Source organism: Dipteris shenzhenensis, chromosome 32, assembly GCF_047967505.1.
Source record: "Dipteris shenzhenensis isolate YYH24624 ecotype China chromosome 32, Dip_SZ_1.0, whole genome shotgun sequence".
Lineage (NCBI taxonomy): Eukaryota > Viridiplantae > Streptophyta > Polypodiopsida > Gleicheniales > Dipteridaceae > Dipteris > Dipteris shenzhenensis.
Genome location: NC_141627.1, coordinates 3,390,371 through 3,410,906, shown reverse-complemented (window position 1 = coordinate 3,410,906; position 20,536 = coordinate 3,390,371).

Genomic DNA, 20,536 nt, shown 5'->3' with positions numbered 1-20,536 from the left:
TGTGCCTTCATCTTGCCCCTCAAGAGCAAATGCCTCCCATGTGAACACTTTGTAAGCACACACAAATGCCAACGCCACTAGGCCAATGAGGAGAGCCCTAGGGCAACAAGTGGTTGTCAAAGGCAATTGGCATTTGGGACACTTAAGCCAAAAAAAAATCACCTTGTCAACTATTTTCTTGCAAAACTAGAATGTCTTTGTGTAGCTACTCCATATGCATCGCGATGCCAAGCCAAACAATCCCCCTCCTCTACAAGGACACCCTTAGGCATTGACTAGGACACCTCACATAACCGTACTTGCTCTGTTAATGACTCTACGGTCTTAGAGACTTGAGTAAATAGTTTGGAACCACCCTATGGATGATTTTCAACAATAGTAGGGAACAAGCCTATCCACCATCCTCAACATCATCTCATCCACATGGAAACGCACTCTAACCAAGGCAACACTTAATGAACCTTGCTAGCTTGGTGCATTAGGTCCTCTAATGAAGATGAAGGGTAAACTTGGTGGCAATGACTGGCAACAACAATGTTAGTAGTCTAGTCTGAGGCAACGAGGATGCATTCATTGACTTCAATGTTTAACCCACAAGGCTATAGTTTCCATGTGGTTTCAAACTATTGCTAGCAATAGGTACATTGCATTGTAGTACTTGTAAATACCACGTATAAGATGTTCTACGGGTTATTTATACTGCATGCCAGGCTATATATATGTCCATGGAGAATTTAGGGTTGCTTCCCATGAGGCCATAACCTGATATCTCAAGTTATTGTATTTGCATTCCTTTATTACGTAGTTTGTGCCAAACTCCAAAAATTATGTCTCTAGTAGACACTTACTTCACCTTCCAATTGGCTCATATGTATGACCCTCTGTCATACATTAACCATAATGGAATTACAACGTGCAATAAGCTTATTTTAAAGTGAAGACCCTTGAAATTTGCATTGAGACCTCCTTTTTTCTAACTTGATGGTTTGGGTGTATTATTTCAGTGCATCTAATGATAGCCACAATATATTTTCCAATTACTTTTTTGGCTTGGTCATAGCTCAATCATACGGTATTGAGATGGTATCATTGTTTCACAATGATTCTTGCAATGGAAAAATAGTAGTATCTTGCAATTGTCATATAAAGCACATGTACGATGACACCTTATGCCTCAATGAAAGACACCCTTATCATTTCACCATGCATATCCTACTTGAGCTTAGCAGGTTTGGCTTTCCATAAAATTGATGCTTGCATTATAAGCACAATGGGGCTTCCCTTGCCCACAACCAATAGGCACGTAATCGGTATTGTTGAGTTACCCCAACTTCTATGAATATGATAGCACTCATGGGGTCATGTTAGCATAATCAAGGGCATATAGATTGTCATCATTACAAGGATCAAAGATTCGATCGATTAGATTGTGTCAACCCTCTTACCATGGCTTATAGTGGATTGCAATTCATAACATGCTTCAACCCCACTTATCCCTTTCTTGGCAATAGTTTCACAAAGGACAAAAGCACACAACTCTCAAGGCAAAAAGCACATGGAGCATATAGCTCAAAAGGAAACATATTTAAAACCCATTTCGAGGGTGGAACTTTTTAAACTATACAAGACCATTGTGTTTGAAAGGCATTTTGAGGAGGGAAGGGGGAGCCATGTTCAAACTAGTTTGATGACAATTGCAATTATTTTGAAGGTTTTGTAAAGCATTCAAAATGGTATTGTGTACAGCAAGTGATAGCTGAGAATTAAAATTTCCCTTACTGTGTTTGGTATGTAAAATGCAAGATGGCGAGCTTGATCTAGTGTTGATCTTGCTAGTATATGCAAATCATGTGTGTATGCATATGTTGAGCAACTCATGGCCTCAGACATACATAGTAATTTCCTAGCTCTATGTTGTCTTCTTTATTGTTGCACCATTCTATGCATTGCCACAATGGGTTTTTTACTAACAACTTGCCTTGGCCTTTATTATGTGTGATAGCATGCAACAAGTTCTTTTTTTGGATAATGCATGAGGAATACATGCTAATGAATGCTTGTTCAAATGTGCATGGAATTTTTGTCTTACAATATTAAATTAAGACGAGCTTTTTTCAATAGTAACATCTAGCTACACTCATAGAAAGGCACATCACCAAACATCATGTTGTTAATAATAATGTACTACCATTTGAGCTTGGTTCATGTTGCTACTCACTATTAGCTCAATTTCACTTGAAAGATTATGTAGATTTGCCAACTTATGTACTTGCCTTAGGATGAAAGCCCATGTAGCCTTTCTTGGCTTGTCATATGGAAATGTATCCATTTTTGTCTCAAGTATATGGAACAACACTCCCTAAAGTACACAATTCTATGTGATCAACACTTGAAAATGACTTTGGGATGGAGGATAATGAACTTGTAGAAAGTATCCTTCAAATCTTGCTCCTTTAGTTGGAAAAATTCCACAAACAAATCATTGTTGGAGGCATGGCAATCCAATCAAATGAGTTTGTTAGCCTTTTGAACCAAGTCTTACTCCCTCAGTTGCAAACCTTCCACAAACGTGGAGGCATGGCAATCAGCTCAAATGGGTTGATTAGCCTTTTGAACCAAATAAAAGATTGATGCAAGGGATGGGGAAGATAGTATTGATGTGGTATTAGTTGTAGAGATACACTGAAAGCACTTCAAATGTAAGAAGCCACATCATAATGCCCCAAGCCTAGACATAAAGAGTGGAATAAATTTAGCAGTGCCCTCAATCTAATTCAAAGCAAAAGCCATCATTCAAAAGAAACATATAATTGTGGGAAAATGGGTAGCATTGCGAGACATTTCTATAGCAACTCTAAAAATGGGCAAGGCAATAAAGGCAAAAAGAAATATCATGCAAACTCAATGGATGAAGCATAGCTTTAAAATATATTGATATATTGATAGTGGAATCAAGTGCATCGTGGTACATCTGTTGCAATAGAGAATGGTTCAAAACCCTTATTTAAAGTAAGGGTTCATAGGATGTCCATCTATGTGACAATAGTTCACTCACAAGAGATTTTGCAATAAATCTTATGTTGATCAAAAGATTAGGGTTTATTTTTATGAGAAGAAAGTTATGGACATGGCATCATAGTTTATAAGCTTGCAATTGCAACCTAGACACCATATGTGCATATAGCACACATTGGGACCCAATTTTTGGAGACAAATGTTTGGCCACCTTCATTCTAGAGCCATGCAATTGCTTGAACAATGAAACATGTTCAATGGACTCCCCTCTGTGAAGGAATGTGATTGCATGAAGGGTGTCTCTAGTTGAGTTGCACCCCAAGAAGTAGGCCACATAGCCAACATTTTTCTTTAGAATTGGTGCAAAGTGTCATTATATTAGGGATATTCCAATATCATTGATGGGTAATACTTTTTCACTTTTACAATGTGTGCCATTCAAATTGCACATGAGTTGCGCTTGAGAAACTCCTTGAAGGGGCATTTGAATTACGTGAGAAATTTCAAAGATCTGAGCATCATGGTAGAAGCTTAGACAAATTATCAAATGAGATTCCTTTTATTCAATGATAGAACGATACACCTTTAAAATCATTTACTAACATTTGTAAATAGAAGTGCCCGTAGAAATTTTTTGTCACCAACAACTTAACAAAAAGATGGTGAGGTTTAATGGAAGAACCACACAATTGCTGAAAGTGTAAGGAGTATGGTACAAATAAAAAACATCCGTGATAGGTTTGAGTGGAATTAGTATGAAAGGTGCTATAATGATGATCAGATCACCCAATACTGTCTTACATGGCATCATACTAGAGAAATCATAGACAAGATAAAAGTTGAGTGTCTAGCATCTTCGTGTCTTTGGATCGATAATATAGATTCATGTCCAAAAAGATAAAAGAGGCAAATTTGATGCACATACTAGATTTAAAAATCATTCATCCACAAGATGGTTGCATTTTTGGATTTTGTCTTTGATGAGAAACCAAGGTAGGCAGCATATCATCATGGCTTTGACATTAGGGGAGAATTGGGGTCTCAAAAGGGCCTCATATGGAATGGATTATGGAATGCTTAGTGGGCTAATGCAAGGGTCTTGGAGGGTCCCAAGGAGGCTAACCAGGACAACCTGGGCTGGGTGGGTGAAGGCCACAATTGAGCCCACCTCCCCCCCATCAATGAGGGGAGGTGGGCTCAATTGGAATGGATTAGGGAATGCTTAATGCAAGGGTCTTGGAGGGTACCAAGGAGGCCTAACCAAGCCAACCTAGGTGGGTTAAAGCCAAAATTGAGCCCACCTTCCCCCCCCATCAATGAGGGGAGGGGGCCACTTTTTGAAATTTGAATTTTTAAATTTCGAATCTCCCTCCCTCCCTCCTCTCTCTCCACCTGCCTCCCTCCTCCTCCTCCTCCCCATCCTCCTCCCTCCCTCCCTCTCCCTCTCCCTCTCCCTCTCCCTCCCTCCCCCTCCCTCCCCCTCCCTCCTCCTCTCCCCTCCTCCTTCTTGCTCCTCGTCCTCCCTCCTTCCTCTCCCCTCCTTTTCCAGCCACCCTATTCCTTATGGTTCCTCTTCCTCCCTCCTTCTCCAGCCGCCCTACTCCCTACTCCCTCTCCCCTCCTCCTGCTGCCCTGCTCCCCCTCCCTCCTTCCTCTCCCCTCCTCCTCCCTTCTATAGCAGCTCTCCCCTCCTCCTCCCTCTTGCAGTAGCTCCTTTCCTCCCTTCTACACTAGCTGCCCTTTTCTCCTCCTCCTCTTTCTCTTGCCCTAACTTTCTTCTCCTCCTCCCTCTTCCTTGCTACTCCCTCCCTCTCATTGCTCCCTCTTTGCTAGCGTCTTCTTTGCCTGCTCTCCCCTATATTTTAGCCTGTAGCATTGATACCTCTCTTTGAGTACTCATAGCACCATCTGAGGACAAATCCAACAAGTGCCATGTGAACTTACAACTGGAGGCTGAATATGCAAGCACACACCGTTTGGGATTTAGGGGAACTCCTCAAAATGTGCTTCACAATCTTCAATTGCAAGGGAAGAAGCATCTTGACCTTTGGGTGGATAAAACCTTGTATCTTTTAGACCCTTCCACCCAAAAGAGTCCTCCTTTTCATACAATGCATGATGTTCGATTTATTGGCAATGGGCATGCTAGATTGCTTGGTTATTGTAATCTAGATTGCTTGGTTATTGTAATCGATTGAACCATGCTCAGACACTGGCTATGCAAGCAAGCAAGGTGCAGAGAGCCCAAGTAGAAGAGCTAGCACATTTGGAAAATATTACTATTGTGGCAATGCATAATAGTATGCAAGATCTCCAATTGCAAAACAAGGATCTCAGTGACAAATCTCGTGCACTAGACTTGGAGCGATAGGAATTGGAAGAATCAATCCATAAGCTCGCCGAAAGCAACCAAGCTTTGAAAAGGTCTATCTATGGCCAAGTTCAACGTGCTGTGGAGAAGGAATGGGAGAAGTCAATAAAACGACTACAAAAGTTGAAGGAAACACCTTTGGGATTGAAGGAGAGGGAAAAAATTTTGCAATCTATGGATGCATTGTCGGCCAATAGTGGTGTGTGTTTTAAAGGCCACTGTGCCTTAACCCCGATTATGTATAATACTCAAACATATGTATATATGGATGACATAGAAGATTAGGGTGTTCTACACCCACCAAAACTTGTGTGGCTCTCTTCTGGCTTTCCCTCTCTCTCATCCTCTTCCATTCCACTATCATTGAGAGCACTCTCAAGTGGTATCAGAGCCTAGGTGGTCTATTTGATGCTTGTGGGTGGTCTAGCTGAGCCCATGTGTGTCCCTAGAGCTGGAGGCTGCTACTATAGCTTTGTGGGAGGATGGAGCAACTCTGTGGGTGCTTGTTTGACTACAAGCGGTTTCTGGAACTCTCTAAGTGGTTTTTTGCAAGCCTATAGGTGATTTTGGAGCAAAAAGATGTTTTTTGACAATTCCCCTGTTCCTTTCGACGACGACGACTGAGAGTCCAGAATGACTTATAGAGGCAACAATTGCCTGCTTTTGGTGTCGATTGCACTTTGGGAGTTTGAAAACCCCTTCATTCTTGAATTTGGATCATTTCGTTGGATTCCTAACTCACTGTCTTTGCTTCAACATTTTTCTGCCAGTGTATTGGAACTCAAGTTTGAAGCAACCATTCACAGATCTATCAGTTTCGGTGAACTCAAGAGGTCCTAAAATTCTGTGTTGCTCATCATTTGCACTCCGGTGGTGTTTACAAATAGATTGGTTTGCTAAACCATTTTTTAATCCATGTGTTGGACCTGGTGATTGGGATTTCAAGTCAACAAGGATTGACTGGCTTTTACTTTCTCACCGGATAAGATTTTGGAGTTGTCGTAAAAAGGAGAAATGTGACGATTACATCATTGAGTTCGGAAACATTCATGTAATGAGGCATCTCAGATTTGGTTTACAGTATCAGCCATTTCCTTAAGGCCATGATTTTGAGCATACCTTATGCAAATCACTCTGGTTGCAGTTTTAGCTGTGTGCGCTCATTCGTGGTGTGCATTGGGAGCAATGGACACTTTATAGGCCATTTGGATGCATTGTGATCCTTGTTGGATGCACTGAGAATGCTTATGCCCATGGACGGTGTTTATTCTTGTTGGATGCTTATGCCCATGGACGGTGTTTATTCTTGAGGCATTTGGCTCTTATTGGCATTGGGTTTGCCATTGTTTTATCATTGTAGATTGGCATTTTCTTTTGGTCCATATTTGCTCATATGGATGCATAGTATATGCACATGAGTTAGATGCATTTTGATGCTTTGAGCTTTAAGTTTTTTGGTGATATTACCGTCCATTGTGGCAAACATATTTGGGTGCACCTAGTATTTGGTGTGATTCTTTCTTACAGGCACTAGCATTTGGGATTTTGCTTTATTTGCATCATGACATCCTCTTCCATGTCTGAAAAGGAGTTTTTCAGCATTAAAAAGTTTGATGGGACAAACTTTTCTTTGTGGAAAGAATAGTTAAGGAATGTACTTATTCAAAAGAAGCAAATTAAACCCTTGGAAGGGACTGCAACTTAGTCTAAGGATAATTGGAATGACTTAGATGCATTAGCAAAGTCTACTATTAGAATTCATCTTGCAGAGTCAATTGATTTCATAGTAGTTAATGAGCAGACTACAAAAGATTTGTGGAAGAAATTATGTGCCACTTATGAGAAGGAAACTACCTCTAATAAAGTTTACCTTATGAAGAGGTTGTTTGAGCTGCAGATGAAGGAAGGGGTCTCCATTGCTTCTCACTTGAATGAATTCAATATTATTTTCAACCAGCTTTAGGATCAAAAGCTGAATTTTGATGCGAAGACTAAGGCAATATTCCTCATGTGTTCATTGCCATTCTCATAGGATACCTTTCGTACACTTGTCAGTAACTCTACCCTTGGTGGAGTACTGAAGTTTGATGATGTTGTGGGTAGCTTGTTGGTCGAGGAGATTAGATGGAAGTCTATGGATAGCAACAAGCAGAATGCATCATTAAATGTGCAAAGGGGTAGATCACAATTCACAGGGAATTCCCAAGAAAGAGGGAAGTCTCGTAGCAAATCTGGGGCATGGAACATTGAGTGTTTCCACTGTGGCAAGAAAGGCGACATGAAAAAGGATTGCTACAAGCTGAAAAGGAAGCAAAAGGATAAGAAAAAGAATGCAAATTAGGGTGAAAATAAGAAGGAAGAGAGTCCTAAGGAGGACAAAGGAAAAGTGAAGATCAAGGAGATCAATGCAGTCATTGATGATAGTGACAATGACATTCTCTTCATGTCTAGTCTACCTACAGAGTTGCTTACCACTTTAGATGATGCATATTCCCAGGATTGGATTTTGGATTCTAGTGCTTCATTCCATGATACTCCCCATAGGGAATGATTCTCCACCTATGACAATGGAAAGACAAGTTGTGTGCATCTTGGAAATAACTATGCATGTGACATAAAGTTTTCTTTTGCAAATGGGTCCGTTTTTGTTTTGAAAAATGTGAGACATGTGCCTAAGCTGACCAAGAGTCTCATTTCAGTGGTTCAGCTAGATGATGCTAGTTTTCAGACCACCTTTGGCTTTTAGAGTTGGAAAATTCAAAAGGGCTCTATGGTTTTGGCAAAAGGTGCCAAGTGTGGGACTCTCTATCCCTTACATGTATCAAGGGTGTCTGATCATGTTGTTGCAATAATCGAGCAGCCAAGTACTTCTTTGTGGCATTGCTGGTTGGGCCATATGAGCCAAAATGGAATGAAACTCTTATGATGTTTGGGTAATGTACCGCATTTGAGTTTTTCTGACTTTGAGTTTTGTGAGCATTGTCTCTATGGCAAGAAGACTAAATCAGCCCATAAAATAAGGGGAAAGAAAGAGCTTGAAAAGCTTGATTTGGTGCATTTAGATATATGTGGTCCCATGCATACATAATCATTAGGCAGGGCTGAATACTATGCAACATACATTGATGATGAAACTAGGAAATTGTGGGCTTATCTTATGACTTGGAAGAGCGATGTGCTCTAGGTATTTCAAAAATGGCTGGCTTTGGTTGAAAATCAGTCATGTAGATTGCTTGAATGCTTACAGATTGACGATGGTGGAGAGTATCTCTCTCATGACTTTCAGCATTTCTGTGATACACGTGGGATCAAGTGGGAGCTCACGTCCCCTTGTACTCTAGGGAAAAATACAGTTGTAGAAGAGATGAACTGCACCATTTAGGAAAGGTTGCAATGTATGCTTTCCTATTTGTGTATATTTGGGTGTGAGGCATATGCACATGCCAAAAGAGCTTCAAAAGAAGCTAGATCCTAAGTCTAGGAAATGCATCTTTCTAGGCTACGGTGAAAGTGGAGAGATGCACTATTGTCTCTAGGATCTAGAAGCAATGAAGATCATACAAAGCCATGTTGTGGTCTTCAATGAGAAGAAGATGCATAAGACACCCATGAGGGATATGGAAATGAGGAGAATCACATTCCAAGATGTGAATCCACCTGCATATGTTGATACACAGCAAGCTATCCATGCACCGAATGTGCAGGAAATGGTGCCACTAGGCCCAGAGATACACAATCAAGGGAAGATGATGGATCATCTATTGGTGTAAATGATGATCCAAATGTGCCTGATATGTAGGCATGACAGCAAGCTGAAATGCCCTTGAGAAGATCAACTGGAATGTCTAGACAACTTGATATATTTGTTCTAGGGGCAAACTATGTGATGCTTATTGATTGTGGGGAGCCTTCTTGTTATAGAAAGGCTATGATGCATGAGGATCAACACAAGTGGGAGTATGCTATGCAATTAGAGATGAGTTTACTCATGAAGAATAACACTTGAGACTTGGTTTCTTTGCCACATGGAAAGAAAGCATTGCCATGTAAATGGGTCTACAAGATGAAGGTCACAGGTGATGATGTGCCTAAGTACAAGCCCCGTTTGGTTGCTAAAGGCTTCAAGCAAGAGAAGGGTGTGGAATTTGATGAGATATTCTCTCTGGTTGTGAAGATGACCACATATGATGTGTACTTGGACTTGTGGCAGCATGGGATATGGAGCTTGTGCAGATGCATATCAATACAACTTTCTTGCATGGGGATCTGCATGAGGAAAGCCACATGGTATAGGTAGAAGGCTTTGAAGAAAAGGTCTAAAAGCATTTGGTTTGCAAGCTGAAAAAGAGTCTCTATGGTCTTAAGCAAGCGCCTAGAGAATGGAATCAAAAGTTTGATGCTTTCATTTGGTCCTAGGGTTTTAGAAGAAGTGAGATTAATCACTATCTCTACACTAAAAGGGCTATCCATTTTAGACTATTCAGACTATGCAAACTATGTAGGGCATGTGGATAGCAAGAGATCCACTTCTGGGTATGTGTTCACCTTTGCAAGTGGTGAAGTGTCATGAATGTCTCGCTCACATAAGTGCATTGCTTTGTGTACCATAGAGGCCGAGCATATTGCAACCAAAGAGGGTTGCAAGGAGGCTATATGACAACATATCATAGTGATTCCATGAGTGCTATTCAGCTAGCACAAAATCTGGTCTTTCATGCAAAGACCAAACACATTGAGGTCAGGTACCATTTCATCAAGGAGGTACCCACATAAGTGCATTGCTTTGTGTACCATAACAGCCGAGCATATTGCAGCCACAGAGGGTTGCTAGGAGGCTATATGATGACATTGCATAGTGATTCCATGAGTGCTATTCAGCTAGCACAAAATCCGGTCTTTCATGCAAAGACCAAACACATTGAGATCAAGTACCATTTCATCAGGGAGGTACCCTGGGGCACCAACTCCCTTTAGTAAGAAAACCTATCAAAATCTTAAGTATGAGATGAATTTAACAATATGCCATGGGTAGAAATTATTCAAATTAACATGGTTGTGTTCTACACGAAAAGAGCTTCAAATATGTCTTTACATCTTGAAATTTGGGTAACACATGAAACGTTGCATTAATTTGAAATGAGATGGGTTTTCATATTCTTGAGGACAAGTGCATAGAGCTTGTCAAGGCTCATACAAATGATAACCCTATAGATATGCTTACAAAGAGCCTACCTAGTCAGCGGTTTGAGTATTGTCATGTATTGATGGGCATTGGTTAGTATGTTCACTGGCTATTCTCCCTTAAAGGCACATTGGCATTTAAGTGGGAGGTTGTGGGGGTTCAAGGCCACTGTGTCTTAACCTCGGTTATGTACAATACTCAAACATGTATATATATATGGATGACATAGAAGATTAGGGTGTTCTACACCTACCAAAACTTGTGTGGATCTCTTCTGACTCTTGTCTTCTCTCATCCTCTTCCATTTTGCTTTTGTTGAGAGCACTCTCAAGTGGTGCCTAAAAGAGGAGAGTATGGGCTGCAAGATTAGTTCCCTAACATTTTAAAGAAATTTCTTACTCCAAAATATTCGTGCTGTTGCATTGTTTCCACTAAGACTCATTTGTACTCTACTTAGGAATTTCATCGAGGATGTGATGGGAACGATGGAAATGAATGATATTGACCTTTCACATGTTTTGAGAAGTTTAATAAAGCCAAGTGATGTCATTGAAGTGTTAAAGGACCCTAGACAAAAAGGGTTGCATGGACAAGTTGCTAGAGAGGCGATGAAGGACTTCAAGGGCCTTGTCCAAGCAAAGGAGGTGCTTGGAGCTTGTGATGCTGCTGGTGTAACTCGTGAAGCTTACAACTTTGTTTTAAAAATTTTCATGAGAGAGAGAGAGAGAGAGAGAGAGAGAGAGAGGGATGCTCAAAAGCCTAGGATGTTGATAGTACTTTCACTAGTGTGAGAATGGTTAAATCAAGCATAGGAGACATTTAACTTTATTGCACTTGTCCAAAGTGTTTCAAAAGCCTAGGATGTTGATCATACTTTCACTAGTGTGACAATGGTCAAATCAAGCATAAGAGACATTTAAGTTTATTGCACTTGTCGAAAGTGTTTCAAACACATATTCATTAATAAATAAGGTATGGGAATCAGGTGAAATTTTTGCTATTCATGCACCTTGAAAGATTAACAAATCCTCATTGTTGTTTCTAGAGAAGCAATGCATTGACTATTACACAGATTAATTCAACATTGTATGAAGCGATTTGTTCTGTTTGCAACGATAATAGAATATCAAGGCAAGTCGACATGGTTTATTGTTTGCTATGTGAAAAAAACAACCTATTGGACAAGACTCTAGATTTGAATGGAGTATACCAACATTAGATGGTGCAAGTGTTGGGGTTATATTTAACAATCCATGGGTGGACAAAATACTGTAGTTACCTTGTACTTTGTAGACATGCTTGAACAAAACATGTATCTCTTGAAAATAGTGCTGATTAGTCAAAACAATGAAGGAAGATTTTCACACATATATCTAGAGTAATTACAAGATATATTCCTATAAGAAATGAAGGTGTTTGAATGATAGGAATATATGCAAGGCATGTGGATAGTGGGAGATCCACTTTAGACTATTCAGACTATGCAGACTATGCAGGGCATGTGGATAGCAGGAGATCCACTTCTGGGTATGTGTTCACCTTTGTAGGTGGTGCAGTGTTGTGGATGTCTTTGTCTACCATAGAGACCAAGCATATTGCAGCCATAGAGGGTTGCAAGGAGGCTATATGGCTTGGACAGCTTGTGGGAGACTTGGGGATTCCTATAGGTAACAGAGAATCAAAGAGAATAGAAGGAATCCATGTCATCTAAGGTCTTTAGGCCTCAATGTGCTTAGGACCTACATGGAAAATAGAATTTTGGGCTAAATTGATATTGCTCATGCTTGGAGTAGTAAACAAGATCAAGTTCACCAGAATATATGCTCTCATATTTCACAGATTAGCTTGGAATTTGCCAAAACCTCATGGATAAAGTTGGATAAGTTGCAATCTGCCCATACTTTTTTTGTTGCACATATATATCCCTAGATTTTGCTTCTCAATCCCTGAATTTCATATCTATATATTGTCTAAGATTTCTACATTTGGATCCTATATATTTGTATCCAAATTTTTGTGCAGTACATACCTTTTCTAATTGGTGCATCAAGATGATAGCTCTCTATAGTGGACCTTGGCTACTTTACACTGAGGTGATAGCTTCCTATATGCTTTTAGTGAAGAGGTGAAATGCAATGCATGGAACTCTCTGTCTTGGAATAGATTTTCAATCTATTCCAAGATCAGTTTTAAAACTGATCTTGGTGGAAAGTTTAAACTTTACATAGAATTTAGCAATAAAACTGATCTTGGTTTATGGATGAAAGGCTAAAATATATGGCCTTTCATTCCCTATCCAAGATCAGTTTTTAAAACCAATCTTGCTTTAGGGATGAAATGTCAAGATTGATAGCCTTTTATCCAGCAACCAAGATCGATTTGAATACCAATCTTGGTGAAAGGCATAGCCTAGGCCTTTCAAACCCTAGCCTACTAGACCTGGTTTGTGGGTTCGAAAGGCCTATGCCTTGCCTTCCATGACCAGTTTTAAAATCAATCATGGAAGGGGGATGAGAGTCTAAGCATATTGCCTTCCATCACCTTATCCAAAATTGGTTTTAAAACCGATCTTGGTGAAGGCAAAGCATATGTGAAGATAGTGGGAGAGAGGGAAGGAGTCTCACTTGTAGCTTTCTCACATGAACAATTGGGGGAATACACTCAAAGGTGGAGGCTGAAAACAGTTTTCCTCTTCTTAGTTGTGAAAGCCAAAAGAACTCTAGTACAAAGAAATAGAAGAACCCTATATGTGGGTCTCAAACCAAACTCAACTAACTAAGGTGGCATACTAACTGAGCCACGAACTAGTGTAGATAAGGATAGCTATCATCCAGCTATTATTTGTGGGCAGTGTACCAACCGCATCTCCAGCTAACAAGTCGGTGACATAAATGCACAATAGTCACCCTGGCACATCGCGAGTGGAGCTCGATATCTCAACACTCCCCCTCGAGCTCAATCCCAAATCATGCACACCAAGCAGGTCTCTAAACTTGCGCAGCTTCTCTGCGCCCAATGCTTTCGTGAATATGTCAGCTACCTGATCCTCTGTGCTGACATAAACTAGATCAATAAGACCTAGTAAAACTTTCTCCCACACATAGTGATAATGCACCTCAATGTGCTTTGTTCTAGCATGAAAGACTGGGTTCTTTGCCAAGTGTATACTGCTCATGTTGTCACAATAAATGACAACTGGCCCATCTGTAGACTGATGCATATCATAGAGTAGCTTATGCAACCAAGCTACCTCACATGCGGGCCATTGCTGCACCCCTGTACTCAGCCTCTGTGCTCGACAAGGCAACTGTAGGCTGTTTCTTGCTGCTTCAAGTGACTGCAGCACTCCCAAAAGAGAACACATATCCACTGGTAGATCGTCTATCGGAAATGCTACCAGCCCAGTCAGCATCAGTGTATCCATGCAACTGTATCTGAACCCCAGCCTCATAAAATAGTCCATACTGCAATGTGGACTTCACATACCTGAGTATGCGTCTAGCCGCATCCAAATGCAGTTTCCTTGGAGTCTGCATAAACTGACTTACCAACCCAACAGCATAGCTCAAATCTGGCCTGGTAATAGTCATGTAAATCAAACTTCCTACTATGCGTCTGTACATAGTAGGGTCCTCCAGAAGCTCACCTGCATCTACGCTCAGCTTCACATTCTGCTCCAAAGGAACTGAAATAGGCTTACAGCCTGTCATCCCATATTTGGACAGCATGTCCAATCCATACTGCCTCTGCAAGAGCTGTATCCCACTTGGTGATCTAATCACCTCAATGCCCAAGAAATAACGCAGCTCTCCCAAATCCTTCATCTCAAACTTCTGCCTCAATAGCATTTTCACATGAAGGATATCTTCATCACTATCACCTGTGATGATCAAATCATCAACATAAATGACCAGCAGCATAATCCCTTTCTCTGTTTTTCTCACATAGAGTGAGAAATCTGCCTTGGAAATCTGAAAGCCAATAGTGACAAGATACTGTCCTATCTTGTCGGACCATGCTCTAGGTGCTTGCTTCAAGCCATACAAGGCTTTCTTCAACCTCCTCTGCAAACAAAAACTCGGGATGAATAGCATGAACATAACCTACTGGTTGCTCCATAAAGACCTCTTCTTGCAAATCACCATGCAAAAAGGCATTCTTTACATCCATCTGATGTAAAGACCATCCCTTTGATGCAGCCATAGCAATGGCTGCTCTTACAGTTGCCATCCTTGCAACCGGGCTGAAAGTTTCTTCATAATCAATGCCATATGTCTGTGCATACCCCTTGACAACTAATCTTGCCTTGTATCTATTCACAGAACCATCTGCATTGCATTTACAACCAATTGCATTCTTGCCTTTAGGCAAAGGCACCAATTCCCATGTAGCATTAGCATCCAAGGCATCCATTTCTTCATCCATGGCTTTCTCCCATTTTTCATTTCCCATGGCTTGCTCAAAAGAAGTGGGTTCTGGTTCCTGTATCACTTTGACCATATAGGCATAGTGAATGGCTATAAATCCATCATATTTCAGCCTATCCATAGGATACCTAACCCTGGTAAACCTGTGCAAAATAGGCTCACTTCCAGGTGCTCTCAAAACATCCCTGGTCTTCCTTACTCTAGGTGTAACAACAGAAGGAATACCGAACTCATCATCAATGCTCTATTCTGAGCCACTGGATTCACCATCCACACAAGAGTGACCTGCATTCACATCATACATGGGCTGATCTACCTTCTCTTTTCCTTTTCGTGATTCCTGCGTACCACTCTCTGCATTGCTTTGAGGGGATTCTCCTGATCTCAATCTACCTGTCCATGGCGAAGTATGTGAACCACTGGTAGAGGATACTCCAGGGCCACTGATATTTTGTGATTGCTGCTGTGCATTCTGTGCAGCATTACCATTTTGTGCATCTACATCAATCATCACATTTACTGGTTTATACCAGCTGCTCATCTCATCAAAAACAACATCTCTGCTCACTGTGAACTTACGTGTAGAAGGGTTATAGCAGCTGCAGAGAATAACCAATAAAGACGCACTTCTCAGCTTTTGGATCCAACTTGGACCTCAACTCATCTGGCACATGGACATAGGCAATGCAAACAAAAATCTTCAAATGAGAAATATCTGGTTTCCTACCAGTATACATCTCCTCTGGCGTCATGCCATGTATTGCTGCAGTGGGAGTACTGTTCATTATATAGACTGCTGTAGCAACTGCTTCAGCCCAATAATAATCTGGTAGATCTTTTTCATTTAGCATAGCCCGAGATACCTCTCCAATATGCCTGTTTTTTCTTTCTGCAATTCCATTTTGCTGTGGGGTATGACTGCATGAATATTGCTGCTTTATACCATGCTCCTGCAAGAACCTTGCAAACTCATTTGAGAGGTACTCTCCCCCTCAATCTGACCTTAGGCATTTTATTTGCAGGCTTGTTTCTTTTTCAACCATAGCTTTGAAAGCTTTGAAGTGCCCAAACACTTCACTTTTCTTTTTCGTAAAATACACCCACAGTTTTCTGCTGAAGTCATCAATAAATGTGACAAAATAGTGACAGCCTCCAATAGATGCAGCTTTTGTAGTCCACACATCAGAGTGGATTAATTCCAATGGCTTTTTACTCTCTTGAACATGCCTAGGAAAAGGTTTCCTTGCCTGTTTCCCAAATTGCCAGGCTTCACAAATCTTGTGCATTTCTGCAACCTTGAATTTAGGCAATCCTGCAACAATATTTTGGGCTTGCATTGATTTAAGTCACTGTATATTAACATGACCAATGCGTTTGTGCCAGATATCAATATCTACAACTACACCGGTCCCATGTGCAAACATTGCTGCACTCAATTTAGGCATGTCTGCATCCAACGTAAACATCCTGCCCTTCTTCTTTCCTTTTGCTATCAAGCGACCATTATTTTTCATATCCTCAACAAAGCATCCATGAGGATTAAATCTGACCTGCAAGCCCTGCTCAACCATCTGACCAACAGAAACCAGGTTCTTGGTGATGTTCGGGACATGAAATACATCAAACAAGTATTTCTTTTTCCCATCCTGCATAGACAAAGGAATTTTGCCAATCTGCACAATAGGATGTGCAGTATCATCATCAGTCTCCAAAAATCCTAGCTTTTCCATCTTCCTTGCATCTTGCATCCATTCTGCATGACCTGTCATGTGGTTTGACGCACCTGAGTCAACATACCACACATCATTTTGTTCTTCTACACTTGTCACAGAATTGGTCATATGCTGCACCATAAAAAGATGCTCATTTCTATCATCACCCTGCCTGCTAGAAGATGCATAATTGCCTTGCTGCAATTTTCCATTCATAATGTCATTCTGCTTTTTGTAGCAGTCCTTAGCCATATGACCCATTTTGCCACAATAGTAGCATTCAACATTGCTGTTTGCATTTTGGCTTCTCTGCCATCCACCACGGCCTCTTTGGCTCCCCCTGCCTCTAGAGTTACCACGTCCTCCTGCATAGGACTGGTTTTCTTGCATTTGCTGCATATTCTGATTTCTACCACGGCCTGCAGATCGGCCTCCTCTACCTCTGCCTCTACCTCTGCCAGCATTTGAGTAGAAGACAGTTTCTTTTGAAGTTCCTGCTGAAGAAGATGCACCCCCATTTCTCTGCTCTTCAAAAATTAGAAGAGCAATCAACTCCTCAAAATCAGGAAATTTTTCACGGACGGCAATGGATGTCCGGAACTGTGCATAATCCTTTCCTAGACCATTCAAGGTCACAGAAACCAAATCATCATCATCCACTGGCGACCCAATGGAAGCAAGTGCATCTACAATTTTCTTCACTTTCATGTGGTAGTCATTTATGCTCAAATTTTCTCTCTGCACATTGTGCAACTCCTGTTTGAGTTGCATTTTCCTGGCTTGCGTATTTGTGCTATACATTTTTGCCAAAGTATCCCATGCCTCCTTTGGCGTATTTGCATCCTGAATATGCACAATCATGGAGTCCGAAATACTGATAGACAGCCTGTACATAACTTTCCTGGCTCTCTCATGCCATCCTTTGAATGCCTGCATTTCCTGTTGACTGGGAACATTAAGAAGAACAGGTTCTTCTTCATTTCCTGTAATGAACTCCCAATAGCCTTTTCCCATCAAGAAATTCATCATTCTAAACTGCCATGCCTAGAAGTTGTTCTTGTCAAGCTTTTCAGTGACAATCTGTGAAAGAGAATCAGATGCCATTACAGAACACTGCAAAATATTTTGTCACTGCAAAAAACACAGCTTTTGCCTCACACGGGCAGAACTGCAAAACTGACGAAAGTGGTATTTCACCACACAGTCACTTCCTAGTGACGATTTTGCATCAACAGGCAACAAGCATGAATCTGCAACTCCCAATATCTCTGCACAAAGGCATACAATGCAATTTCTGCGGCAACTTTTCACCGACCCGCCGAACAGTGGTCGCACAGCAAAAATAGGGCCTTTTTTCTGAGTGCCTGCGGAGAACTTCTGTCTCCAAAACGGGCCCCGAAATGGCCTCGAATCAGAAATGGCCCCCGCAGCATATACTGCACTCTTGCCACACCGCGAAGGGCATCTCAATCTGAAACAGTGCACTCTTGCACTTCTGGCTGTGCTACCTGCAGAGATTTGCTCCCAAACTCGAAATAGGAAAGCAACACTGGTCCTCTTACCAGGACACCACGAACTTGGCTTGCTTTCTTGAGCTCCTTACCATGAACAAGGCTCTGATACCATGTGAAGATAGTGGGAGAGAGGGAAGGAGTCTCACTTGCGGCTTTCTCACATGAACAATTGGGGGAATACACTCAAAGGTGGAGGCTGAAAACAGTTTTCCTCTTCTTAGTTGTGAAAGCCAAAAGAACTCTAGTACAAAGAAATAGAAGAACCCTATATGTGGGTCTCAAACCAAACTCAACTAACTAAGGTGGCATACTAACTGAGCCACGAACTAGTGTAGATAAGGATAGCTGTCATCCACCAGCTATTATTCGTGGGTGGTGTACCAACCGCATCTCCAGCTAACAAGTCGGTGACATAAATGCACAACAGTCACCCTGGCATATCGCGAGTGGAGCTCGATATCTCAACAGCATAGGCCTTTCAAACTTGCAAGCAAGATCTGGGCTTGAGGTTTGGAAGGCCTAGCCTTTGCCTTCATACCCCATCCAAGATGGGTTTAAACCAATCTTGGGTGATAGGTAAAACATAATCCTTTCAAATGCTATGCCTTTCATCAAGATCAATTTTACAACCAAGGGATGAGAGTCTAAGCATCAATTCTCCCATCTAAGATTGGTTTTAAAACTAATCTTGGTGAAGTCAAAGCATAGGCCTTTCAAACTTGCAACCTAGATCTTGGCTCAAGGTTTGGAAGGCCTAGCCTTTGCCTTCATCCCCCATCTAAGGTTGGTTTTAAAAACGATCTTTAGTGAAAAGTAAAAAATAAGCCTTTCAAATTTTAAATTTGGGTTTCAAATTTCAAATTTTAAAGCCAAAATTTAAATCTAGCTCTTCATTGAAATTTAAACTTATGCAACCAAGATTGGTTTTAAAACCAATCTCGGTGAGAGGCAAAGCCTTTACCTTTCATCCCTAACCAGGAGGGAGATGAAAGACTTAGGCTTTACCTTTCTCCTAAATCAGATTTCAAACCGATCTTGGTTGGGTAAAAGGGTGAGCATTTTCATCCCTTATACAGAAGCGGTTTTATAACTGATCTTGAGTAGGTGAAAGACTAGATGAAAGAACATATGTTTTTGGCACATGCTATGGTCCATCATGGTACATATTTTCCTTGATCCCCCAATCCAATTTCAATTTCACCCGTCAATTTCAATTTCACCCAAGTCAATTTTGAAACCTATCTTAGTTGGGGGATGAGAGGCCTACCCTTCATCCTTCATCTCTCCATGTAAGATCGATTTCAAAACCGATCTTACAGGGGGAGATGAAGGGCCTAGCTTGGCCCTACATTGTTAGTCAAGATCAATTTTAGAACAGATTTTGGATGGGGAGTTGAAATGCTAGGGCTACATTTTGCATTTAAATTTGAATCTTGCATGGATTTTTTTAGGTTTTTGTGTTCCTTTTACAATCTTAGTCATTCTAAAATGCAAAGTAAATATAGAATTCTTCGACCAGGTTGGAAACATGTTGCTCTCAAATCCTATTATAATTGTACACAAGCACCAATTGATTATGTGTATAGGCCCCTCATGGAACAACACACACATGTTTGCAACCTGGTCAAAGAATTATGTATGAATCCAAGGGACTACTCCACAAAATTCAATGGAATGCCATATGATCCAAACACCAATTTCCCACTCACCAAAGTGTCATTTAAAGACATATACACGTACTCTTATTGGGTGTTATCAGGGCATCACTCAATTGAAGCAACTAAAATTTTGCACTTGAGTGACTTCCCAGTGGTTCAACAAATAAAAGGAGTTTATGGAAAAACAATCACAAGAATAGTTGTGAATTGTTCAAAGAAAATGTGTCAAATAATTTCACGAAAGGCCAATAAGGAACTTTAGAAGTACATGAAGGATGCACCTTATGCAGCATAAGTGAAGCAGCTATGAAGTCAGTGGGTTGCATTTGGGAGACCAGAGAAGCCTAAAGCTAGAGCTACTGGAGGACACCAATCACAAAAAGAATGGATGTGAATAAAACAGATAGAGCAGAGAAGGAGATTGGATGGACTCTAGAGGGAAAGAGCCTCCCCCCAACTTAGTACCAGCTATCTATCCTATCTCAAATCTAACTACTCATGTGACCCCTTTCTCCTTTTTGCATGGCTTTTCTATTGGATCTCTGAACTATGAGATATCATCTGCTCATCATGAAAAAGAGATATGGAGACTGTGTTTCGATGTGAACTAGGATCTTGTCACTTTTGTCCTCTTTCCTCCCTTACTCAGTCCTAATG